We start from the raw sequence: 27,135 nt of genomic DNA, 5'->3' as shown, positions 1-27,135 counted from the left end.
TCCCTGCCTTTTCTGTCACTGTCCCTAAAGAAAACAGAGTAAGATCTTCAGGGAGGAAAAGCATTTTTCTATTTATCCTTGCAGAATTTAGCACAATGTGGGCCTAATCCCTTTATGGCTTTTGAGAGTTAAAATAACACATAACTCCTAGCTGTCACAGTAGTAAAGTGAACTGAAGCCAAAGAAAAGCCAAGAATATCTACACGGACCACTGCAAATAGGAATCAACAAGTTTCTTGGAGTTCTACCTGCTAATACGTGCCAAAAGTTCATGTTCCTGCTTGTTTATAGTTTGCTTAATGCAAAATTACTTCCATTGGGTTTTTCCCCCATAATATTCTAAAATGACATATCCCTTTCATGCACAGACTAGCCTGCTTTTGTGATAACAAACTGCCATGGTAAAGAAATGAAAGGCCAGGAAGACTGTCTTCCAACTGCAATGTTTGTCTAAGGAAAGGTAGTAGATTACTGAAATTCATTGTTACTCCTCTATAACCCTGTTACATTATCAAAACAACTATTTTAGCTACTTGCCTATAAAGAGTAGGTTAAAATATTTTTTATGTTCCTTTTGCCCCTTGACCATGCCATAAGCAGTCTTTCACAATATTTTTTCAGAAGAAAATATGCATGTTTCTTCCAAAAAATATGTCAAGTTTTTCCCTTTAACAGATGGTGAAAGTAGTTCTTACCATATTTCCTCATCCTCTTAGATTTCTAGCAAAACATTTTGGCAAATCAAGAGGTATAAATAAAGATTCAGATGTTTATTGAACAGCACATAATTTAAATAAATCATATTTATGAATGTCTGGTGGAGCAGAATTGATTGCCAACTTATACCCTTTGGGCTTCAGTTTGTTAACTGACGTTTATCTCGGACTGGAAAACAGAGTGTGTGAATCATTTATCCATTTCTGTACTCTCTCCTTATTTTTTTAAATGTTCCAAATCACTATTTAAAGTAAAAAGCTCCATTACTTTGTAATGTCCTAGCATGTCCAATAAGTTTGGCATCTGGGAATCCAAAATAATTACAGAATAGTAATTCACAAATAAATTAACCAAGTAAACCCTAACTATTCACCCCATTCCCTCTCCAAATAATCAGATACAAAGAAATTCTTACATTGCAACATTGGACTTTCAAAAATTTGGCATCCCACCCTGTCAGAAGCAGGCTGCAGAAGTACAGACCCTCTACTGAACAAGCTCTGAATTCTTGAGGGGTGCAACACTGGCAACATGCTGGACCACCAAACCAAACAGGCATGATTGCTGTGAAAGAACACAAGATGAGCAGTGAGTGATCTTTCAGATGGCCAGACCCGGGGCAATTCAAACTCTGCAAACCATGCTGGCAAATCCAGTAGCTGTTTTCATGTTGTCACCATCACTGCTATTTTTTTCAGACTGACCCTGATGACTTTACTCCCATCCGTACTGTCAGCAACCGATGTAATACAGCATTTGGAGTGTCTGGAAGAAACAGAGAAAAAAACATTTTCAACACATCGGGACTGCCACTGACGTGGCACTTATCCTTGTAGGATAAGCAATCTATAGACCTGAGAAGGAACTGCAAATACACCTCAGTTTTCTCATGTTCTCTCAAAGAGCAGAAAAAGAATCCAAGACTGTATAACTATCCCCACAAGATATCAGAAATAAATCTTAAAACCACATAGTGAATGGATTTTTATACCTTATTTTTATAACTGCGTTTGTAATGGAACTTAGTAGGAAAACCTAGCAGTCTTCTAAGATGCCTATGCAAATAAGGTACAGCTAGGTATTTTAGCATTGAATGATATGTTCATAGATGGCAAACTCATACCTCCTGATGTACAGGTGTTAGTATCCATAGCAAGACTTGATTTCCTTCTCATTTACATTTTGATATACGTACTGAAGTGGATGGAGTACACATGCAGCAATGTCTCAGCCTATTTAAAAATTTATGTGCTGTTTCTGCCTCTGGTATGTGCCAAGTCTGAAGTCCTTCTCTCTTACAAAGCTTTCATAACAGCAGTTAGGTATGTCTCCTTTCTCACCTCCTCCTAACATTCTCCTTCATCAACTCCTGCAATCTCTTATTACATTATCATTTTTATATGAACACTGCTACTAAAGGCTTCACTCTTCCCACAACAGAATTTCATCTTTTTTCCCCTGCTTTGTTTCTGGAATACTTTTTAAAAAATATTTTAGATAAGACCATTTAAAAGAAGATCCACCTCAAAATTAATGTATTGCCATTGGTTGAAGTTGTTTTAAAACTAGATGAGAAGCAATTTTCTCCAATATTTGAATCTCCAACCAGCAAAATTAAATCACATTGTTCGCAGCTTCGCATTGCCAAGCTAAATAGGAGCTGAAAAATAAAATGGTGACTATGCCCTGGGTAGTAACAAATAGAAGCAACTACTAAAAGACATCTTTTTGAAAGTATTTTTAAAGAGTTTAGAACATCATGAGAATCTGATTACCTTGGTTAGCAAACTAGTCCTAGAGTGACCATCTGCACAGATGAAGAGGTCAACACTGATCTTTGTCAAAGAGATCGGAGGAGCACAAGCGCCTGGTGCTTATGGTAAATACTTCATCTAGCAAAGATGCTATTGACGCCCCTTCTCAACAGATTTGAGTTACATGATGAATTGTAATAACATAATCTCAGGTACTGGTTTTGGCTGGGATGAAGTTAATTTTCTTCATAGCAGCCCATAGGATGCTCTTCAGATTTGTGGCCAAAACAGTGTTAACACAGGGATGCTTTAGCAATCACTGAGCAGTGTTTACACAGCAGCACAGCCTTCTCTGCTCCTCATGCTGCCCCACCAGCAAGGAGGCTGGGGGTGCACAAGGAGCTGGGAGGGGTCACAGCCAGGACAGCTGACCCTACCTGATCAAAGGGATATCCCACACCATACGGCATCGTGCTCAGCAATGACAGCTGGGAGAGGAAGGAGGAAAGGGGACACTTGGAGTTATGGCATTTGTCATCCCAAGTCCCTGTTACATGTGACGGAGCCCGGCTTTCCTGGAGATGGCTGAACATCTGCCTGACAATGGGAAGTGGTGAATGAATTTCTTACTTTGCTTTATTTGAGTGTGCAACTTTGGCTTTACCTATTAAGTCATCTTTATCTTAACCCATGAGTTTTCTCACTTTCACTCATCTGATTCTCCCCTCCTTTCCAGTGGGGTAGTGAGCAAGGGAGCGGCTGTGTGGGGCTGAGCTGCCTGATGGTGTTAACCCACAACATCTCAAAATGACAAAATCACTCATTATGATAGAAAAGCATGCCGCCATTCACAGACAGTATAATCAGGTCAGCTTTCTATTTTCAGTGCCTCATCAGTACATAGCATACAGTTCTTTCAAATGAAGACCTGGCTATAGCTATTCATACTTAGGAGCTGGCCCACGAGAATGATACCTTAGACAGTGCACACCAGAAGCACCAGTGCTTTAAGGCCCATAGCTATGGCAGTGAGCTTGAGCTGCCCTTTTTCTCTAAGATGCTCCTTCTTATTTTGCTGTTAGCTGTTCTTGTTTGAAAGTCTCGTGATCTTCCCATCAAACTCAAGCAAAGGGGTTAAGAGAATCATATTTCTGTGCAATGAAGTAGAAAGCGATGGTTTGAAAGCAATCACCAGTTTACTGTGGCAGTACGTACTCTACATTTGCCTGCCAGGCATCTATTTTACATTTTGCACAAATATACAGGGCTGAGTGTTTTGTGCAAAGGCTTAACACCGCCCCCCCCAACCCCCCCCCCAAAAAAACCCAAACCAAAAACAAAAAACAAAACCACAAACTGATAGCTTACAAAATATTTTGAAGGAAATATCTTAGAAAATAGAATACTGACCCAGGTGCACACATATGTTTCTAGTATTGGAAATTATAGATTCAGTCAAGGCCACACCAGCATAATGCTGATCCCCTCCTGAGCAATGCACACTCAGATATAAAGGTTTGTGCCTCCACTGCCTGCCTTCCTCCTTTGAAGTTCACGTAAGTTAAGTCCTTCTCTGCGATGGAAGATTCAATCAGTGAAGTTAAGGGAGCAATATGAAAAGCAGTAAGGAAAAGAGATAAAATGAGAAAAAAATAAGCAAGACAACAAGGTTGGTGAAAAAAAAATTACTCTCCCGTCCTCTCTTTTCTCTGGTGTGTCTCTGTTGACTCTGCAGTTGCTGACCTCTCCAGCGGAGCAGGGTCTCAGGTGCTTCCTCGCTTTCCGGACTGTCACCAATGCTACTCCATGACAGACAGAAAATGAATATGACTATCCCCAAGTACATGGGCATATGCTTGTTTCTGCTTTAAGAATCAGTCTCCTGTCAGGTACAGCATGAGTTGTGTAAGTGATGTGTAAGTGTGATCTGTTACCTCTTCTCTGTTGTGTAAGGCAGAGGACTCTCTCCACACAGTTTCACTGGAATCCAGATTAGGCTGTTACTGTATCATAGAGTTTTATTTCTTCTCACATTCATTTAAGCATTTACAAAAACTTCCCATGGTAAGAAGCAGGCCCCGGCTCATCTACAACTCAGAACTTCAGCAGGCTTTGAAACTCAGTGGAACATGACAGATTTATTGAGTTTACTAGAAAGACAGAATGGAGTTTCCTGTTCTGCCTGGCTAAATCACTGTTGTAAAGTATCAAAAGTGGGCTCCTATTTCTCTTTTGTATGCATGCCTGTAAAAACAACCTCAAAACCTATGAGATTACTTTGCTAGATTTCAATGTAAACAGAAGAACTGGACAACACTAAAGGCCTCACTCAAGCTAAATGTTCTTGACTTCTAAGGGGCTTTAAATTCCCTCTGAACTCGGAGGTGTAGAGTGTGGTTTAACAGAGGGTCCAACAGCACAGATGCAATGGAAATATGAAAGCATAAGGAATCATTCCTGATCATGTTTTTTTGGCTCTCAGAGTTACACTTACAAATTTTGGCATTGCAGGGACTCTTACTATATTTTACAAAGAACATTCAAAAGTCTAAGTATTTACAAATGGTTCTCAGCGGGTAACAGAAAGTATTTTAAAATGGCATCATAACTGGAATTTTCTCAGTGTCTCTTTGCCTGTGTATCATGTTTAAAGATTTAACATTTTTTTGTGGCCAAAAAAAAATGCTATGTGATTTTTTTAAATGTATACTGTTATACCTCTGATCAGATACCTAACTACTACACTCTTCATGGCCTTAATAAATGAGAGTTGGATGCACTATTACTTGATCTGTTCAGAACAAGGTGCTGGGGATCAGAACACTTTTCTTCCCATTTCCCCTTCCCTGAATTCCAGTGATGTTAACTTACAACTTGTTGTGCCTTCTAAATAGTAGCACAAGGAATACGTAGACTGTCTGAAAATAAGCATTATTTACCAATAATAAACTGCAAAATAGGAAGAGATCAGCAATAACTCTGTGTAACAGAAATAATCAGTATGATGTGTCTTCTGCTGTTGAATTAGAAGATTCACACATATGCTCCTGTAAACCACAGGCATACTGAGCAAGTCTTTTGGAGTTCAGACAGCTTCTATGGTTCTAGTAAGACAAACGGCAGTGGAGTTCCACTATCCCCTCTCTACTTCATAGTACCACAGGAGGAATATTATTTAATAATGCCAAGATTTTTCATTATAAGACTCAATTTAAAAAATAAGTAATTTGTTGGATGAAATCTGTCATAGCTGCTTCCTTTCCAGGGCAGGTCTAAGGAAAAGTTTAATCAATTCTGTTTAGCCATTTCAATATCCAAGAGAGACAAAAATGAATATGTGACAGCTGTTGCTATTACTACAGGCCCTACTTTTTCAGCTTCTAACTTTTATTGTTTTCTTGTGAAAACTAGGACATAAGAAGCTTAAGGTTGTCTTAACTTTTCTGACTTACAAAACTGATTTTTATACATTTATGTTCAACATTTCTAATGTTGTTAGTTATGATAGCATGTACATGTATGTTTAAATAAATTATTCAGTTATTATTGTGCTTGCTAACTCAAACATGTCTTGACAAGTTGAAAAAGCTGTTTAAGAAGTTCCTAAATGCTTGAAAATCATGGGCCTTCAATACACAGCACCTATGTGTTTCTATTTTTTGAATGTATGTTGAGAACTAAATAGTAAACAATCAAATTAATGTCTTTCACATACAAATAGGCACTAGACATAATGTACCTAAATCTAGTAATTGTAAACTGTATTTCCATAAATGCACATTCAAATCCATCTCTCATTGCTTGCTAGGCTTGTTGCTTTGCAAACAGTTTGCTCACGTTAATAGTAACAAAATTATTTGTCTAGGGCAACGGTTATGGGAATTTTGTTTTGATTTCAGGGTTGTCTGAAGATGATTTTTTTTTAAGCATACTGGATTCACATATTTTTCTATAAATTGCAGTATGCAGGTAGTATAAATGAAGAAGCGATGTCTGTATGATAAAATAAGCAGTTCTATGGCCTAAGCATAGGCACTGGCACTAGGTCACCAATTTTGTTAAATGGTTGACATCGTTTCTGGAGAAGAAAAAAAAAAGGTTAAGCACGACTTAAGGGGCAGTACAAGCCACACACTATTCCCAATAGGCTGTTAAATGAGAACATTGTATTTCAGAGGTAACAGAATTAAGCCACCTGAATGTAAGCCATGTTGTATAGGCTAGTGTCAGGGCTAGACAACAGGCAGGAACATGTTTTATTTACTAATCAGTGTTGCTGCTTATGATCAAAATAGTAATCCAAGCTTCTATTGAAAAATTTTACAGAGGGCATTTTATTCTGGCATTTTGTTCTTTACTACCTCTTTTTGAAGCCTCAGCTATGACAAATTCATTTAACTTCTCAACGGTGTCCACATACATGATTTTAATCTTAAGTCATTGGCATAACAACCTTCCTGTAGACTTCCTGGTGTAGAAATAGAGCAAAGGCTTTTTATTTTTAATTTGGTCTTCAACTCTTTATTCCTCCTCTAATCCATTCTACTTTACCTTACTTATTGCAACAATATCCTCCTTTCATTAACTACACAAGTTCAGGTTCAACTAATTACCTGGCATGACCATCAGCTCCTTTCAGAGTTACTAAACTACCGAGTCATGTCATATGTTCTCTAGCCTTATACCTCTGGTCTATATTCTTCATTTCTGGAAGGAAGAATGATTTTTATTCTGTTTAAGAGAAGGGCTCACCTTTGAGAATGGTTGGAAACATCTCTTTGTAACACTTTTGGCAGCTCATGAGCTTCCCAATTTTTAAAGTCTTCTTTTATATATTTTTCAGTATCATATTTGATCGGGTATTCCCATAAAGATACTGTAATTAAATTGCTGTCACATATAATGAGTTCAGGTTTGACTTTTACACTTCCAGGAACAGTAAGCTAGAACTCAAGTGCAGATTTTTGTAGGTCTGTATTGTGCCATGTAAACTTAGTAACTGAGACAAAAAACATCGAGACTCCAATACTCCAAAGGTATGTCTCCTTATCACACTTTGTTCTCATGAAGGCATTCAAACGAACTGCCGCCATTACTTTGTGGCAAGTTAATTGCTTACAAAATAGCTCATACTTGCCCAGGTTCCCTGAGCCTGGGAGTTCTGCAGGACTGAGTGAAAATTCTTGCAAATAGCACAATTTAACAATTCAATTAATGTTCCACAAGGGGGTTGTAGATTATATTTTTTTCCTTATGGACATCATGTTATAAAACACTGTGCATAAATCTGTTTTGGTTTATCTTTTTTACCATCATGGGGACTTGAGTTCATTTACTGTGGTAATGAAAAGGTAAGAGAAGTACACTGCTAGCATTATTGTCACCTGTCATCTAGGTGGCCATACTAACCAGTAAAACACAAATGCGGATACAAATTTGGGACACTTGACTCCAGAAGTCACATACGTTAAGGTGGAGAGAAGCCAATCTGCTACCACAAATATACTTTGAGTTTATTCTCCAGTCACTAAATTCCTGGGGGAGGAAAGATTTTACTTTTATAATCCTCGCTTCAACATGATATTCTTACTCATTGGACAGTACTTCCAACCTGACAGAAAGGGTTAATTTGTCTCTTCATGTATGCTTACATGTATATAAAATATTTTGAAACGGTTCAGTCTGTCTTCTGGCTGTTTGCAACAAAAAAATATTTTTGTCTTGGTCTTAAAGGGGTTTGGGGTTGGGGTTTTTTGCCTCTTCTAATTTTTTGAACATCTGTTGGAATAATCTTGAGTCCTATGATTTCCAGAAGACACATACTATCTTTTTTATTGCTCATATGTACAGTGTGCACTACCACCTTATATGCTCACAGTTCAGTACTAGGAGGCAAATACAACTTCATAAGTAAATTCTCATGTTCTCAGGAAACTAATAGATACAATGTTTTGTATAAAACCTCTGCAAAGTTTTCTTATGGACAAAATGAGTCCAGGAAAATAATTCAACCACAGGCTTTTCTGTGAGTCAATTTTTCCTGTTTTCATATAATCAAGTTATGAGTTTGATTCTAAAATGAAGCATATTAAATAAGAGAATTGGAAGGAACTCTGCCCCCTTTTCAAATCAAGAATCCATTTGGCAATTCATATCACTTTTCCAATAATAATATAATAAATGATTACAATGCTTTGCTGCTTGATGTTTATTACAGGATCCCCTTTGAAAATTTTTGTAAACTTCTTGCAATTTCCTGAGTTTTTATTGGCAGAACTGTGTTACTGTGTTGGTCTCTACCAGGTGTACACCTACCATTTTGCAACTTTTCTGAATAGCATTGGAAAAATAGTGTTAAATGTAAGTGTAGTGTGATTGTATAACATCAGTTCTATTGATTCATTTTCTAAATACAATTCTTTCTATTTCTGATATTTTGCAATTTTTCTACTTACTTCATCCACAGATTTCAGAATTAACACTCTGCTTTATTTTTGTTTAAAAAGTCACACAGAAACTGCTTAGACTTTAAAAAGGTACCAACACTTCATGTTTACCTTGATCTTACATAATGCAGAATACTTCTAGTCCAAAACCAGCATCGCTGCATCTTTTTGAGGAGTTGAGCTAAAGCATAAAATGTCTTAAGTCCTGTGCAACTGCATCTCACAGAATGGAGACAGGAAGGAATCAGAAGAATAAATATTTGGCATTCCAATGATTTGGAAATCCTGCTTGGTCCAGAATAAAGAAAGTTACCTATGTTCTGAACCCAGGGTTACCAAAGTCAATGGGAATCTTTCCAGAGACTTCAGTGACCTTCATAGGCTCTGCCCAGCCTCTGCTCCTCTATTTGCAGTTTTGCATACAACAGGCTTCAGAGCTCAAATAAAGGAAACAGGAGCATTTTATTCACATGACGCTTAATAGTTTTAACAACAGTTTTTACACTGCAAGCATGAAAGAGTGCTTGCAGTATTGTTGGCTGCATCCTACTCCCTTCAAATGTCTGTATTTGCTGAGGGACATACTAAATGGCTGACATGGTCCAAGGAAACTTAAATATATGGACCTGCTTTTGAGTCACAAACAGTCTTTAGAGAAGAAATTTGCATAATCCCCAACTAAAGGCAGTGCTTTTTTTTTTCTTTAAAAAAAAAGAGAGAGAGAGAGAGAAAAGAAACACAACATTTATTTAACTGGCACTTGAGCAGGACTCCCTAGATCTCTAGAGACTTATGGGAGAGTTAAAATGTGACTCACTCTGTCCCAACACTTTGGTGCTGTGTTAAACCATTCAAAGGCAACACTATTTCCAAAGTGAATGCAATAAAGTTGTCATCTAAAAGGGAAAATGTTCACATAAATAACTGAGATGAAAAGTAGCATGACCTACAGATAAGAACTGAAATATGGGTATGATAAATCTTCCTTTCTATGTTAACAAATGAACAAAATTAGCACCAGTTCAGCATGAAGAAGAGGCTATAAACCATGCAAATACTAGAAATAAAATATGTGGATTTATTTCTCAGTGTAAAAAATTTAGTAAGTGCAGGTATCAAACACAAAACATATTATCAAGATTGCCCTAAGTGATGCGTGGATACAGTTCAGCATGTTATAATGTGATTTTTTTCTTTTTGTGTTCAGGACTGAGGAAATTCGGTGGAACTTTTTCAGTTCAGCAGTTTGGGATGTTCAAAGTTACTGTTTCAATGGTAACCGTATTTTAGTTATTCTGCTAATAGCTATCCATGACTTTTGAATAGTATGCCTGCTAAATTTAGGAAATATGTCAAAACCCCAAATTATTCTTATTAAAGTTAATAGGGTGTTTATAATTTTTTTTTTAATGAGAAATCTTTTAAGTGATTGCATTGCCATCCACTGAACATAATGCAGCTATTAGATAAGATAAATAGACATATAAATAATATCTATTGCTTGTGAATTATACATAATACATATCCTACATGACATATACATGACAATATACAATCTATTTGTCCCAGCACTCTTTTCAAATCCCATCATTTCAAATAGTGCCAGTGCATAAGTTCCACTTTGCTTAGCTTCTCATGGCATTCTCTTCCAATCTTGTCAGTGTAAGAAGGTTGTTAGTGGTAGGACAATTACACTTGAATATTACAATTAGTTTTGAGCAGATGATTCCTTACAGAATGCAACGAAAATTAAATTGGTGATGCTGGATCAAAACTAATTTATCTTACCCAACATGTTATCTTCAGCTCTGGATAATAGAAGATGCTTTAAATAAGGGGTCAGAACCACAGAATGGCAGATGTGGGGTTTATTTTTTTCCTAGATTAGCTTTCATCTTGGCCATAATAGTTCAAAACTGACACAAATGTTGCTGTTGTTTACACCTATCCTGTACAGCCAATTGGTGACATCTCTAGGAGGTTTATTCAAGCTGCAGATGACATCAGGAGACAACAAAGCTGCAAGCACATCAAAATGGCTTCATGCCAGCCCAGCTTCAGTCTGGTGGGGATTCATAGCTCTGGCAATGTGTTAGATTTGAGAGCAACTCTGTTCCAGAAACAATTTTGTGTAACATCACAACAGGCATAATAATCTGTGTAAGACTGGATCTAATGCCATGCAAAACACTGTGTTCCTGGAAACTGGAGCCTGGGAAAAAGCTGTGCAGAGCCACAGCTGGGTAGCTCTGCATATAACCAACTCAGGTCCACCAAGGCTTAGTAGCTTCAGGTAAGTACTAGGGATAACGCATTAACTCTTTCAGAAACATTTGGATGTCTCTGCTCTACACATGACAGAAGTCTGTTTACTGGAAAGACTTGTTAATCCCAGACAAGTGCCACATGAATGCACGGAACAAGCCTGGGTCCAGCATTACGTCAGAGCTAACGAGCAAACTTTGACCACAGGAGGCTTTGAAGCACAGGGCAGAGACAGAGTATTTCTGCAATAATTAGCTCAAAGCCAGTGCTGGACCAAAGCTGGTCAAGCCTGGCTTGTCACGAACCGACTCAGAGCAAAAGCACTTGGACATCTCTGCATGCTCCTAGTGCATGCTGTGATACCTCCGTTACCCATATATTTCCACTGTCCTGGGATGATGGGCTCCACTTACTTTAAATATAGGGGTTTTTTTCTTATTATTGGCTATATGGCGTTTAATATGATGTACTATTTAATTAGTATTTCCCTGCAATTATGACATTCATAATGTCTCTGTAGAAGGATGAAGCTGGGTTAATTAGCATTGATAATATACAACTGTGGGCTGGCTTCAGGGGTGTCAGGTTGGCCAATGTAGATAAGGTGCAGCTGTGGCTGGTTCTGTTAAGTGGTTGAGAGCCAATGAAGAGAGAGCAGCTGAGGAAGAAAGAGCATGAGCAAGAAGCAAGAGAAGAAAGAGCATGCCCTGGATGAGGTGAGACGAGGAGAAGACAGCAGAGGGACTGACATGAAGAGTGTGCTGGTACGTGATAGTAAAAGACCTTGTTGCAGCTTATTAGTTTGGAGAGTGCTGCGACAATGTCTCCTTAAGTAAAAACTCTAGTTTTATAATTATTTTAATAACAAAAAGGTACTACTTGTTTTCTCATAATCCTGGTAAACTATGTATCTCCAGTCACTGCATCGTCATAAAATAACAACAGATCCTATGTCAGTCTAAATGCAAATTTAAGGTTTGTGGATTTATTGTGCATAGATTTAAATTATTTTAGGTATTACATCAAGACTGGACAAACCTGCGTGAGGCAAATTCGGTGTATACTTGAAAGCAGATGTTAAAACTTTTTTTCATGTTACAGCATCTCCTCTTGTATTGAAAATATAGTAGCCAATGACACAACACAAAGTCTGAAACCGGTACAAGCTCATTCTGTTGTTTTGAATTAGATAAAAAAATATGGAGCTCAGTTTCCTTTGACAGACTGTGCTGAATCAGGCATACAGTTTTCATGAAGCATAATGCTGGCGTAAACACATGTCATATGTCACAAACATATGTCAGTTTACTCACAGGTAAACTTTTTAGGATAAACCTCTATTCCCAGTTGTGCATGAAAATGTAAAGAGAGAACACAGTGAGAAAAAGATGTGTTTTGTATCTTAGCCTACATTTATATTTGACAGGCTTTTCTGGTTTCATTACTGCCAGTTATTACACCCACATGTGAGTACTGGCCATAGAGGGTCAGACCAAAGACCCACCTCCTCACGATGTACTGTTTTCAAGGAACATCTTTAGAAATTCTGCCTGTACTTTTCCTTCTACCTTTTTATTTACACCCTTACTTTCTCAAGCCCCACCACGTCACAGAACTCCTCATCAAGCTCCTCAGAGCATCAGAGCATTGTGGCTAACCAGCACTGGACGGCCAGTCTGCATGGCCAGGGCCATAGTGGGAAGGAAGCAAACCTGACTGCTGCAGGGTCTGCTTCAGTCCTCATCAGATCAAGCCTGCAAGGACAGCACCTCTGGGTGGCATGAACTTGTTCCTTAGCTTCATAGAGCAGCAAACATTACTGGAAGTTCTCTGCTCTGTGTCCCCCTCTTAAGTTTGGTATTTTCTGTTCAGTGCCTGAGGGGGGAAAAAAGGAACGGCATAAGTTTCTCCCTAAGACTCTCCCCTCCTCCAACTGTTTTCAGCTCCGTGGATTTCCTGAGCCTGTTGCTATTAAGGCTTTGTTCCCTTCCCCCCAGCTTCCTAAATTAAATGCATTGCTGAGATTTTTACTGCAAAGAAAACTATGTTGATAAAATTTGCTCTGATGAAAAATTTACACTAATTTTCTGCATTAATACTTCTATGATCACAACACAGCAGACCTGCCTCTCAGGAAACGCATCCAAATTATTTTTGTTTCAGTGAGGCTGGGAGCAGAGCACACAGTAAAGTGGGTTGGCACTAACAACAAGAGACAGCTATGTTACAAAGCCAGATAAAGACTTGAGCACTTAGTGGGTGGGTTTGGTTCAGCCAGGAAGACGGTAGAAAGTCCTGGAGAAGAAGGCTGGGCTGTGCATTCATTAGCCTAACACAAGTCCCACCATGGAGAGGACACAATGCTCCTAGCTCTGCTAAGGGCAGCATTCAACTGATACTTTCACAGTCCTGAGTCTGGTCCCTACAACCTGCCAGCAATGATGTACTTCTTCATCTGCACGTTTGACGGTTGTACCACTGAACCAAGAGAATGAAAAGATCATGGCAAGAATAGAAGGGCATATCCGCACAGGACTGTGCTATTCAGCATTGGAATTAAAACTATCTTTTGTAAAGGAGGAGGGGAAGAGTATCATTTAAATGGGAAATGGAGGTGTATTTACCAGCCTGCATGTTAACAGGCAGGCAGTCTTCTCACACACACAAAAAAAAAAGTATAGTGGACATAGTACTCTCCATACCTTGGGAAACGCGGTAACAGTGAGACACTTGGGGTATTTGTGTCCCAGCCTCCGACTGCTTTCAGCTCAGGGATTCCCTGAGTCATGGTTTGTGTGTCTCCAACCTGCAAGGGGATTTCCTTCCTGTGAACCCACCTGATAGCCCCTTTAATTCATGGCAGTAGATTATGTTCTTAGTTTGGATGCCACTTATTCTGGCAGAACTGTGCTTCTGCTTGTGCAGCTTCTTCTCCTGCCCTCCCAGCCCCTTTCCCAGGCAATCAAACGGCACCGACAAACCTACTGCTTACACGCCCGTGCAGCAACGCTGGCAAAAGCATATAGCACACACGCAGCCTGATGTATTCCTAGGGCAAGTACTTTCTGCTCCAAAGGAAGTAACTTTATCACGTTTTCTTACTAATGCTGCATTAGTGGTGCGGTTTCTTTCCCCACAACCACGTAAGGAAGCAGATGGCCGGACCCCTCGCCATTACCCGCCCCCCCCCCCCCCCCCCCCCCCCCGAGCTACCGGCTGCAGCTCTACAGGCGTCTTTGCCAAGCAAACTCGTTGTTCCCCCCCCCCCGGCAGCGCTACTCCAGGCCGAGGTGCCCGTCCTACGCCAGGCACCCGGCTCCCCGCCCGACCTTCCCGGGACCTTCCCGGCCGGGCAGGGGAGGAATGCCGGAGTGCACCCCCCGCACCGCCCCCAGCCCTCGCCCGGGGAAGGGACGGCCCTGAGCCCGCTTTTTGTTTTAACAAACATTTCCCCCTGCCTATAAGGAAACCCGCGGCTGCCCAGGGCCGGGGGAGGGTGGGATTTCCTTCCCATTGTCTGCCGGGCTCGGCCCTCCCGGTTAACTGTTTAGCGCTCCCAGCGCCAGCTCCATGAGGAAGTTAATGGCCAAAAGGGATCCGCGAAGGGCCCCCGTTCGGTGTCAAACTGAACAGACAAATGCAGGGATCGGGGCTCCCCAAGAGCTGCTAGCAGGGCTGCAAACCTGTATATTGACGAGCGTTCAAAAGTCTTTCCAATGCAGATAAAAATAAGTCAAAACGACAAAAAAAATATGCATCTTTTTTATTCTTAAATGTGTACCCTGAAGGCTACATAATGCGAACTGTTACCCAGGGGCCCTAATGAGGGTAACAAAATGTATTCCAACAAAGCCCACAAACACCCATATATAAACTATATGCCTGTCTTTCTACACTTAACTTGATTTACTGCCCACCAGCTCAGACAAGGTAACGTGGCAGACACTCCCTACATGTTTGCTTTAGGATACCTTGTTCTTGCCAAAATCAAATATTTGTATCCTGAAACAAATATTTGGAGATGGTGCAGACTAGCCTTTACAAATATGTTAAGTACAGCAAATTGTCGGCAAGCAGTAGACACCAGGTAAAAACCTGTAAGGTAGGCAAACCATAAAGCTTCAACCCTGAATATGCTTCCGCATTGGTGAAACTGTGGCCTAAATATTTATTTGACAGCTCTCTACGAGACCTAAAGAGATAAAGAGCTAAAACCTTTTTATACTGAAGATAGCTGAACTTCTGCCTTAAATAAATATTTACAAAGGTAAGGAGAAGGCACTGTGGCAGAGCAGTAAATCTTTGTGCTAAAGAACTTGGGACTGGAATTGGAGCTTTGTTTTGGAGTTACGGCAAATTCCCCCAGCTGACCTATTTGTAGGGGGTACCTGGCTGTTCCAGCTGAAGAATTAAAGATGGTTATGTGTGCTGCCAGCTATGCTTCTCCTCCGTTTGCTTCTGGATGCAAAAAGCGGCGTGCCTTCACCACGCCAGCCTGAGCAGAATTGATAGCTTGACTTCATGGCAGAAACAGTAGAAACCATAAGGACTTTTTTTTCTTACATAAATATAGCTCAGATGCAATTTGTACAGAGAAGGTTTCAAAGAAACCTAAGACAGCCAAGCCAGTAATATCCCATGGAAACTTGGCATATATTTCTATCAAACTTCTTTTGAAAATTACATGCCTTAACGAAACCAGAGCCAAACATCACAACTAAATGCTCAACATAAGGTAGCCTTTCTGTAATTATACTGATGGTAAATCCCTTCTTCCTTAAGGAATTGCTTGTAAATTACATTTGCTTTTTATTAATACAAGAAATATAATGCAGTTAATAAATGATAGTACCACTGCTTGGTATCTGCCCAACTCCTCAAGCACCTTTTGAAAGCAGATTACCAGCACTTTCTTTCCTATCTATTTATTTTAGATCATGTAAGATGTTCTTTCATGCAACTATGTTACTTGCATTTTATTTGTTAAAAGAGGACATAAAGTCCTCATGCAGCAGTCTCAAACAAAATGTGGTTTTAGACACTACTAGAAATCTTATTTACTGAAGACACTGGAGAAACTTTCGCTGTTCAGTGCGCAAACTCTGTTAAATCTTTCACTGACCGGGCACAATGGATGCATCTTTTTCAACATTAGCAGTCCAAAACTATTTTAGCAATACTAACGATTCCTCACATGACTAAAACTATTTGCATGCATAAATGTTTATAGAACTAAGCTTACAGTGTATTTTAATAAAGTATGTCACATTTCTATTCAAGATTAATTAATTGTGAAGTGTTACTTTTTTATTAAATAATTCCTGAAGAACTTCAGAAACTTCAGAATGTATTTGCCTAGACATTTATTAGTAATAATATTTATCTCACATTCCATATAAAAACAGGATAAAATGTACATGTTTTCTTGCTGCTTACATATATATGTGCCTGTAAAGTTATGTATTTCACATTACCGTGTATTTCCCAATCCTGCAGTGAAAGGATGGTTAATGGTTGGACTTGATGATCTTGAAGGTCTTTTCCAACCTAAATGATTCTATGTTTCTGTGATCTACAGGTTGCAACACATAGCCAACTCTGAAACAGATCACTGATTCTGTATGTTTCAGTTTGTTGCTCAGTGTGACTATCTACTTTCAAAGACGTTAACCAGAATGTCTCCAAGTTGACTTCATGGTAGGAGGAATTTGCATGTATGAGGGCCAAAGCAGCAGCACGTTTTTCCTCTGCAATAAGATAGGGTCCAGACCTAAAAGTATGATAAAATACCTATATGAGAAATAGTTAAAGATCCGTTTCAAATGTATTATTAAGAAAAAAAAAAAAAAGAAAGAAAAAAAAAAAGAAACAAACAGCAACTCCAGCAGACACCACTAGAGTTCTCCTTCTCCCAAATATCCCTAGCACCATCCTAAACCCTGTTTACCCCAGAAACCTGAACTGTGGACAGACAGAAGAGGAGAGAGAGAGAGAAAATTCAGACACAATAAAACTCTGAGGGGAAAAATATGTGGAAGGAGGAGGCAGCAGCGGCCTGGGGAAGGGATTGAAAAGTTTCCCCTGGCTTAACTTCTCCCCCCCTGCAGCAGCAGAAGCAGCGCCTGCAGCACAAGGTGAGAGAGACTTTTAAGTCTGGGGAGGAGGGGTGTGTGTGCGGGAGGGGGGTGGGGTGGGGGTGAATTTACAGCCCTGTGGATATTTCTGTGTCTGCCTCCGTGGCTTTGGGGTGCGAGAGACGCCGTGTCTCATGCTGGGTGGATTTTTTTTTAATATGATGGAGGATTATAAACATGGCGCCTTAAAAAAACTACAAAATCATGTACACACTGTTCCAAGGAGATGGGGGAGAGGGGACAGGGGAAGGGCTGGGCACCAGAGGAGGGGGCAATCCTGCCCCGCGGGGTGCCATATGGGGAGGGGGGGAGCAATTATACTTGATAATAAAATGTGTGGGGCTGCGGGGAAGGGGGGGGATGGAAGGCGGGATTTTATTATTATTATTATTATTATTTCATTTTTCGGAGTGGGCAGGATTATCTGGCAGCCCGCTTGGAAACCGAGGAGGAGAAGGGGACGGCGGCAGAGCGCGTGTGATTATTAACGGCGATTATTTTTGTCCCCACATCTTCCCCGGTCGGATTTCGGCTGGGAGGCGGCGGCGGGCCCCCCGCGCCGAGTTGCAGCCAGCCCCGGGGCCGGGGCGGGGGGCGGTGGGGTGGGCAGAGGGGCGCACAAGGGAATCGCTGCCTCCAGCGCTCCGCGCGGGCCTGCAGGGAGCGGGGGAGCCGGGGACTCGCGTGAGAGGCGAGGCCGCGCGGGGTGTGGCGCAGCCTGGCTTCGGCCCCGTCGCCCCCCCCGCCCGGCCCCGCTCTTTCCCCACACGCGGGGCGACCGCTTTGCTCCCCACTCCCCCCCCTCCCCTCCTTTCTGTCACGCACACCCCCGCCGCCCCCGCATTTCCTCGCAGGGCTGGGGGATGTCTGCTTGGAGGACGGGTCTTGGCCCGAGTAATGGCAGCTGCTCGACAGCGCCGAGTCTCCACAGGAGAGAGACGTCGGGCCCCCGCAGGCCGGCCGCGGCGGGAGAGGGGCCATGGCCCCGCTTCCCCGCGGGGGGGCAGAGGAGGGGACGGGGAAAGGGGTAAACTTAGAGCCCCATCCCTCCTCCCCCCGGGCGGCTGCAGGCGGGCTGCGCCACCCCCCGCGGCGGGGACGGCCTTACCGCCCGGCGCTGCCGAGAGGGCCGGCGGGGGACGGGGCCCCCTGGCTTCCCGGATCGCCCTGCTGGCGGAGCGCCTCGGCCCCCGGCACAGCCCCGGGGGCTTCCTCGCCTTCCCTATCTGCACCGGGGTAGGGCGCGGGGCGGGGGCGGGTTGGGGAGGGAAGGGGCCAATTTCTCCGCCGTCCTTCCCCGCTCCCCCACCCCGCTGCGGGTGCGGGGAGCCCCGCGGGCCGGGGCCCTCCCGGCACTGCTCACCCGACGTCCGCGGCCCCGCAGGGCCTGTCCGCAGCCCCGCCGCACTCGCGGTCGGGTGTGAATGTGAACTGTGGAGGGGCTTGCTTGTGGTGTTCCGGGAGGGGTGTGTGTGTGTGTGTGTGTGTGCGCCCGTCCCCCAAACCGCGTCTCCAGATAACTCCCCCGGCTCACTTCGTGAGGTGTTTTCCTTGCCCCCGCCTCAGGGGTTGTCCAGAGGCCTGTCTGCCTCCTCTCCTCTCCATCACGGGCAGGGATGCACGCGTGGGTGTGGGGTTTCCTATGGCGAGGATGGTAGGGAGCTGCTGCGCGCTGTCCTGGCCTGCCGTGCGTTTCAGAAACCATCCCCCCTGTAAAATCCTGATGTTAAGGACTTGGGAAACTTTGTGTGTCCTTTGGGGCTCATCCTGAATATGGCAGACTTCGGGAGTTATTTGTCTTCTGCGAATATGGCAAACAACTTTACATAAGCTAGAGCTGGGGTGGCTTGAGAAGAGGAAAAGGGATGAAAAACTGTTTTAATTTGGTGTTGGTTGGTCTTATAATTGTATAATTTGACATTTTAACACCCTGGAATCATCTGCCATGGTCACTGTATTGTAGGAGTAATAATATTTGTTGTAGTTTTGAGAAGATCCTATTCAGTGGAAAGGATGAAAAGCAGAGAATGCTTTCTTCTCCTAGAAATGCTGAATATTTTTTTTTTATTTTATTTTATTTCCACTTCTGTTGCTATCCTTTGTAGGAAATTGTTTATTTCTTTAGGGGTTATCACTGAGACAGGTGTCGGGAGGCGGGAAGAGTGGGAGTGGAAATGCCAGTTTGTGGTTCAGGTTGCAGTCCCTTGGGTTTTTCTAGTCCCTCATCCTTCAGCGTGAAGGACCTGGCATCTCTCCACATTTTTTTTACTTTTTTTTATTATTATTTTATTATCAACCCTTCTTAGTGCACTACGGAAAGTCTTTAGGGAAGTAGACCATTTGTTGACTGCTGTTTTGTATGAAACTGGAAGTACTCACAAAATAGTTACAAGTACAGATTTATGTTTAATGCCAGCTTTTCCATGCCTAAACAAACCCTCTTTGCTTTTGACCAGATATTTGTATTAGGAAGGGAATGGTTCATGGGCTAGGTAGTGTAACAAAGTACTTTATCTTTCTGATAGTGAGTTTGGTTTTAACGAGTGGGGGAAAAAAAGTTATTGTGTTGGTGACTCTTTGATAGTGCTATGGATGGTGGTCTCTGCCCTCAAGAAGTGGCATCTGCAACCGATCCTTGGTATCGGGTTCAGCACCAAAGGACTGAGTGAGAAAAATCACTCCTCATGAGCTGGGCACTGTGATGGAAGTTACTAGTGATGAAGTCAGCTATGTAAGGGGAGTTGTGAGTGCGCGGATGTTGGGTAGGGGTCTTAAAACTTTGACGATTTGCTAGAAGATGCTCTTCTTCCACAGTTTGGAGCTTTATAGCACTTAATTTAACATGGAAGTGCCCTCCATACCAGTTAAACTAGTGTATTTTTTTTTTTTTAATCTAAGCAAGCACCTGCAGCTATTATTTTTAAATGCAAACATAAAACCAAATTGAGTTTGTTCACCATGAACTAAAATTCTTAGTAGTTTGTCTTAATCCATATGCATTGTGAGCCAGAGCAAGTACTTCTTAACTTTTCAGGAAAGATTGAACACTGCAGAAGCAACAAGAATTTCATGACTGTAATTGCTGTGCATGCAGTATGTGCCTGCTAGGTTGTTTGCTGTGATTTGATGCTGTGTGTCCGTACTATTTGTAGGTAATAGGCCGTCTGTATGCAGCTAGTGTTCAGATTGCCTGGGAGTCCTGCCTGCCCTCGTAGCACAGAGTAGAAGGGATTATTTAGGAAAGACATGAGGCTTCTGCTGGGGAAGAGCCTGCATCACCTTTTCAGCCTAATATCATCTCAAGAACAAATGAGATGGTGAAAGGCTGGGAAGTGTGCTCAGCATTTCCACGTCACAGGTGAATATAACCCACTGGGTGCTCATAGTGATGTGGTGCTCCTGGAGAAGACAACTATGTGGATGGGCAATAAATTTCGCCTGAAGCTGACCTTGAAGTGGCTTAGGCTACATCTAGACTGTTGTGCATTTCTACCAGTGAACCACAGCTTGGGGACTGCTGAATTGTGCTATCTGCAATCTCTGAATTAGGATGAAATACTTCAAAAAGAAATAAAGCAACATTTGAAGATGTTTTCTTAATTTTAGACATCTAAAACTCTCCATAAATGTCTGCATTGTCTAATCTGTTAGAAAGTTGTCTCATTGCACGCAAATTGAGAGTCAGGGCAAATTTTGGAATTAAGAGACTTGTTTTGGGATTGAGTACCCAACTTCACTCGACTAAAGTTCACAAATTTTGGACATACCTGTAACAAGCTTTCATAGTTACTGCCTTCCACAGCCTTTCAGAGCATTTAAGTATAGAAGTGTGCAAGGACTGCAGGCAGTGAATCTGTCCAGTATAAAAGTTATGAAAGAGGGAAGGGTGATGATGATGTCTTCAGTAAACTTCTGAATTTTCTTCTTAAATGGCTTTTTAGCTAGCTCCAGTGTGGCATAAGTGTTGGTAAAATAAGTCTTTTACCCATAGTGTAGGTTGTTAAAAATGCTAAGTAAGACTATAATTTATGCAAGGTATAGGTGTCTCACACCAGTGATGAACTTGGTTCATAAAAGGCTTAGTTGTTCAAAATTACTGGCCAGAGGCATACAAGAGTTTGCCTTCCTTAATAAGGTAAAGTTTTGTTTTTTTGCAAGAGTTACGTCAGAATTGTTGGAGCAATTTTTTTCCCCTGTCTATCCAGTAAATACATGTATATTTCTTTCAAATCCTGACCCGTGATTTTATTAATTGGGATGGGTTTCCTTCCATGTAGTAGGGCTTTCTTTAGCCATTCTTCTTGTACTGATTGCTTAGGAGTTAATCTCAGATCAAGTTCTTTATCTGTATGTTTTTTTGTGTGTTGGGGTTTTTTGGGTGTTTTTAGTCTCAGGATGTGAACACTCCCATAGTACTTGCGTACTACTTGGAGCATGGTGCCCTTGGTAGCTGGGCAGTGCAACGTATGTCATCTTTTACATAGCTCATACATTTTAGTCTGTCAGTGTTGCTTGCGCTAAATGTTGTGAACAAAGATTGTTCTTGTCAGGTTCTGGATGATTTTTGATCAGTTGCATGTAAATTTAGCTCATAATTGGGTTATTGTTCTAGGGTTTAATCTGCCAGTCGGGAGAATATAGCTGCAAAATAGGTAGTTTATAAGATGAGGTAATGATTCAGTTTTGCAGGAATTTCTTAATAAGTTAACTCTTACATTCCTAAAAAAGTTTTCAGTGATTTTCAGTGCAGTGTAAAGTTGCAAGTTCAGTAGTGGTGAAGGAGTACCTCGTCATCTATACAAAATGCAAAACAAGTGTGGAAAACTTTTTCTTGACATAAAGCTCAAATTTGCCATTAAATGGTGGAAAATAACATTTCTGCAAAAAAATCTTCATTCCTGAGTGTAGTGGAGGTGGCTGGAAGTAGATTGATAGACACCGGAGTGGCTGTGTACAGTATAATAAAAACTGTGGCCTCTAACCTGAATGGGTGAACTCCTGTGGCACACAGAGCTGTCTGATTTCAGAGGCCTCTCTACATCATCTCCCTGCGACACCAGGGCTGAGTCAAGCTGATATTTTTTCCCATATTTTAAATTTTAGTCTTTAAACATAGTTTTATCATCTGTTTAAACCAATGTCTGCCATCAAGTTAATTGAGGAAGCCTGAACTCTTGTCTTACTATTTATTTTTAACTACGCTGTGAATATTGAATTATATGAAGAATTTATTTTTAAGGGGTAAAACTAGACAAATAACTATATAATGGATTTTTAACATAATTTTTATTTCAAAAGGAGTAAATAAGCTGCTTGTTCCAACTATACTGTTTCACTGATTGTCTGAAGTCATGCTAATGCTCACAGTTGGCTTGAGATGCTTTTTGATGTAAGATGGCTGCAATCAATTTCTTTAAATACACGTTATTAAAGGGTGAACTAACTTGAATCATAAGCTGTGCTAGAGGCTTATTTTTTCCTTATGTTTCACTAAGATTTCATTCATATTTTTTATGTCTCCTTTTTTTTTTCTCCCTGAGACAAACAGTCTTTTAGCCTTGTGGGCAGGCAACAGCAGGCACAGTGGTGATACTCTGTGACATGTCCATGAACCGAAGGTAAAGCTCATGGTGTCTAATTTTAGGTCAGCCAGCTTTGGTAATATCCTGTCAGAGCCTGATCCTATAGCTGTACCATGTAGATAAATCCAAAGTGTAGTTACTGAGAGTTTTGTGTATGAAGAGACTGGTTTTGATTTTCTTCCAGTCTCTCGTTTTTGCACTTCACTGAAGTGCCCAAGTTTCTGCCATGAAAGTATAGAGATATGTAATTTGAGTTTAAAGTATGTTGTTATTGGTTAAAACAGCAGGATCCTAATATTTGTAATTTCAAAATTACAAAAAATATTTTAAAAATGTAAATAAAATACTGTTACCGGTGTACCAACAGTCAGAGTATCTTTGCATATACCTGTACATTGTATTCAGTGTTGAATTCCAAGATTAAATAATTGCAAAATAAAACATTGTGAATTAATGATTATGATTTTTTGTACAACTCTCCATTGCAATATTTGTTAAGAATTAGTTTCATATCATAATTCTAGCACCAGAGACAGTGAAATCTGAAGTGCTAAAATCCACTTACTGGTTAGAAAATGAAGTTGAACGTACCTACAGAACCACCAGTAACATCCCATTCACCCTTTTTGTGGAAATAGCATTTTTTACATGCAAAGAACTGGTCACGCTGTGTTAATTCATTTTTGTCCATAATAGGATACTATGGATTTGAGATCTAGTGATTTTAAAAAAGAAGTTAAACATTTTGCTGTTTACCTCTCATTTCTCCTATGCTTCATTTTCTTTCACTTTGTTAGTACGTTAAACATGAAACCAGCTTGCCTTATATTCAAAAATATGATTTTAATGCGGCTAACTAAACTATAATGTTTTGGTTACAGACCGTAGGAGTCTGCTAGTAGGTGTAGTACTCAAAAGCCGCATTTTGGAAAGTGGATATTTGTGCTTTGATCTCACGCACTTACAGCATGGCATTATTATCTGGTCTTTTAAAGATAGGTGGATGGGAGTCGCATGCAGTGACTCACGGGATATGGTACTTAGTTCACTAATTTTAGCAGAGCGATTCTTATCTTTCAGCATTAGATTTTATTGGATCCTTTTGGAAAAGCGATGAAGTGAAACAAAATGGAGTTGAGAGATGATTAGCAGAATCCCAAAGTAGATAGAAATATTATACAGCAAAAAATAAATTAAAAGGATGTGAGGTATGTTTATTGCTCAACAAATCTTTGACAAGATCTGAGAAAGAAGAGAGCTTTATCTTTCTTAGCATGCTATCATCCTTTTCTATTAAGTCTCGCACAACATTTATGCATTCAGTAAGACGGGATCTCACACTACAGATACCTGCTTACAATTACAGATGCCTCTCAGGTCAGAAACCAAGTAACAGCAGTCTGCACTGGCTGTGTGTGCCTTCTTACTATTTTCTTGGTGTCTTTGCCAGTGAAAGAAAACTTCCAAAGAGGAGATAGTCTGTGTCTTGCATAACATTGCAGTGCATGTGATCACACACACAAATTAAAGAAGTTTTACCCCAAAATAGTGGGGGTTTCGTTTCTTCAGTTTTCCTTTTGGTCAGTAGTTAATTTTGTTATCAGTATCATCTGAGCTGTCATTGACTTCAGAGACAAGTTTAACCCAGTGTTTATGCATAATCCCCTCTCCCCAGCCAATTACTTAAGATTCAGGTTCAAAATTCTAGAAAATCAAAACAAAAGAATTGCTATTTCATAAATGTAATCACAGGCCACTGATTGTTCACTGATGAAAATTGATGATGTTCACTGCAGAAAATCCATTGTTACCAATAGATTAATATTAATATAATGATAGAGACCTTGATCATATAAGCACTTGTTTCCCATAGGCACAAAAATGCATAGGCCTTGGAGCATACTGATGAATCAAGTTTATTTAGAAAAAGTATTTTTTAAAACTAGAACTTTAGATTCAACTCTAACACTCAAGAACACAGTTACAATTTGTTTTGTCTGTATAATTTTATGTAATGTTCTATTTTTGATTCTTCTACTGGAGTATGCAGTGTTACATAGGCATTTTCCATGCCTTTTGAATATCAACAGTATGACTTGTTATTTTTGCACATACTAAATTTTATGTTGAGGATTGTTCCCATTGAAGTGAAGGCACTTTTCCTACATGTACATTCATTTTTAAAGGAATTTACAGTATATATGAAAAGAACAGAGGAAACACAGATAACATTTTTCTATTTGTGACTTGTAACATTTTTTATGTATCTTAAGTCCTGTATGTTATAGAAAGCCTCAATTATAAATAAAGGGAACTGGTAAAAGAAGAAATACAAAGAATCTTATGGGAAAAGCCAATACCATTATGAGAAGAAAGGTTTATTTTTACATTAGGAAACCTAGGAGACAGATACATCAGAAAACTGAGGATTTTTAACGTAACTTCAAAATTACAGAAATTATGTATGTGAAAGCAAGTTTAACAATCACAGGATTTTAGTTTAGTTTTTTTAATCACTGAATATAAATTGAAAATCTGTGAATTCTGAAAATGACCTTGACTCACCCTCATCCTTGACTCTAGCATTTACCTGCAAAACCCAGGCAATCTTTTTTTGCTCCATGCAACAAAGAGTTTAGAAAAAGTAATGTTCTCCTCACCTTGTGCTTCTGTTCTTTCTTTGTTTTGCAGTTCAGAAATCTCAGAAAACTTTTTTCCTTTCTATATTAAATAAAAGCAAAGCATTAAGCATTGTTGTTAGTTGTTTTCATAGGCACCATGCTGGCACCGGTTTTAGCTTCATATAACTATATTTGAGACTTTAGGATCTTCCCAAGAACCTACTACGTGAACCTTTTCTCAGGAAGCTGGGTGTTTCAGTGTCAGTCATCACATGCATGCTGACATGTGAAGACAGTATGGCACACAGTATTGGCATTGACACTAACATTTTCTTAATAAAAAAGGAGAATTTACAATTTTTTTCACCAATCAAAATAGCTTGCTAAAAACTTTTCTTTGTCTTGGTAAAATGTGAGGAAGAGAGAGAAGGCATGTACAATTTGCTCATCAGTAACTCATGGTGTCTGATCTCTTTATCAGTCTGACTAGAATGTGTTGTCAGGTTTAAAAGTTGCTATATTAAAATCTCGTTTGTTTGCTTGCTTGTTAAAAAAAAAAAAAAAAAAAAAGATTGTTTTATTTCACTGACATATCTTTTTGAAACAAGAGTGCTGATGCATACCTGGAAGCATTTCAGACTGACAGTGTTGGAAGGCAAGAAGCATGGACCCTCTCAATCTGTAATGGCATCTTTCAGTTGTGTAGCTTTGTCATCTTCTTCCACTGACCTGAAGTAAACAGACTTATAGGAAATACTTGTTGTAATGAGGAGATTCTTCCTTTTCCTGCACACTTCCCACTTACTGGCTCCCAGAAGGCTTCTTTATAAAAACCTCATTGGCATACTCCTAACTTCTCGCTGATTCCAGACATGAGATCTCTTGTTATTCACCTTGTTCCTTTTAGGAAATAGGGATTATCAGTGTCTCTTGGTGCCAGTTTTATTAGGTTTTCTAATCCATGCTGACATTTCTTTTTCTCAATAGTTTTTAAAAGTTTTATAAAAATTACCCATTTACAGGTTATCCAAGCGTAAGCTTAATTGGTAGCACTAATTTCTGAAGGCGTGTAGCTTTTGATAAAATTGAATGATTTTTTTTCTCCTATAGTGGTACAGGAAATATTGATAAATATCAGTGAAAGCTGATTGATGGCTCAGATGCTTTGAGTACAGGTGTGCCAAGGAGCCTAGAAGGAGAAAGTGGTTTGCTCTGCCAAGTTATTGGGTAAGCAGTTACAGTGTTTCCTGGGCCAGTGGGAAGGAATGGTATCCAAATTGCTGCTTGGCTCTTCTTTCACGAGAATTGCCTTTCTTGGTAAAACTAGCATGTCACGTAATCCAGAGTCTTGTCGCCAGCCACTGCTAATCTCAAATGTCTCCTAAAAAGGTGTCAAAAATCAGCCAATAGTATGGCTGTTTGTAGAAAGCTATAGAATACTGATGTAGAAAGTATTCTGATGTAGAAAGCTATAGAACACATTTCCCCATACTAGTGCCCTAACTAATAATTTACATTATGGTTTCAGCTTTTACATATACAGAATTTTTATTTGCTCGATTTTGGAATGTTTTAAATTCCATTTACTGTAATAACTGAACATTTTAGCGAATACT

General features: G+C 40.3%; 1 protein-coding gene across 7 annotated transcripts in view; it reads left to right on the top strand.

The window, feature by feature from the left end:
• The first annotated feature begins 17,093 nt into the window (after positions 1 to 17,093).
• The window catches only part of ZMYND11 (zinc finger MYND-type containing 11), a 106,422-nt gene continuing 96,380 nt past the window's right edge, over positions 17,094 to 27,135 (top strand). For 4 of the 7 annotated variants that reach the window (XM_055803791.1, XM_005233935.4, XM_027781781.2 and 1 more), the window contains exon 1: positions 17,095 to 17,316. The gene's annotated coding sequence lies outside the window, so the exon portion shown is untranslated. Of the gene's footprint in view, positions 17,317 to 18,398; positions 18,553 to 27,135 lie in introns of those variants that run through there. The other 3 variants (XM_027781780.2, XM_013296436.3, XM_055803788.1) reach the window with 3 other exon arrangements.

The sequence above is a fragment of the Falco peregrinus genome, chromosome 5 (assembly GCF_023634155.1).
Source record: "Falco peregrinus isolate bFalPer1 chromosome 5, bFalPer1.pri, whole genome shotgun sequence".
In the NCBI taxonomy this organism is placed as follows: Eukaryota; Metazoa; Chordata; class Aves; order Falconiformes; family Falconidae; genus Falco; species Falco peregrinus.
The sequence above is the reverse complement of the archived record's forward strand: the minus strand, read 5'-3'. Positions and strand labels throughout refer to the sequence as shown.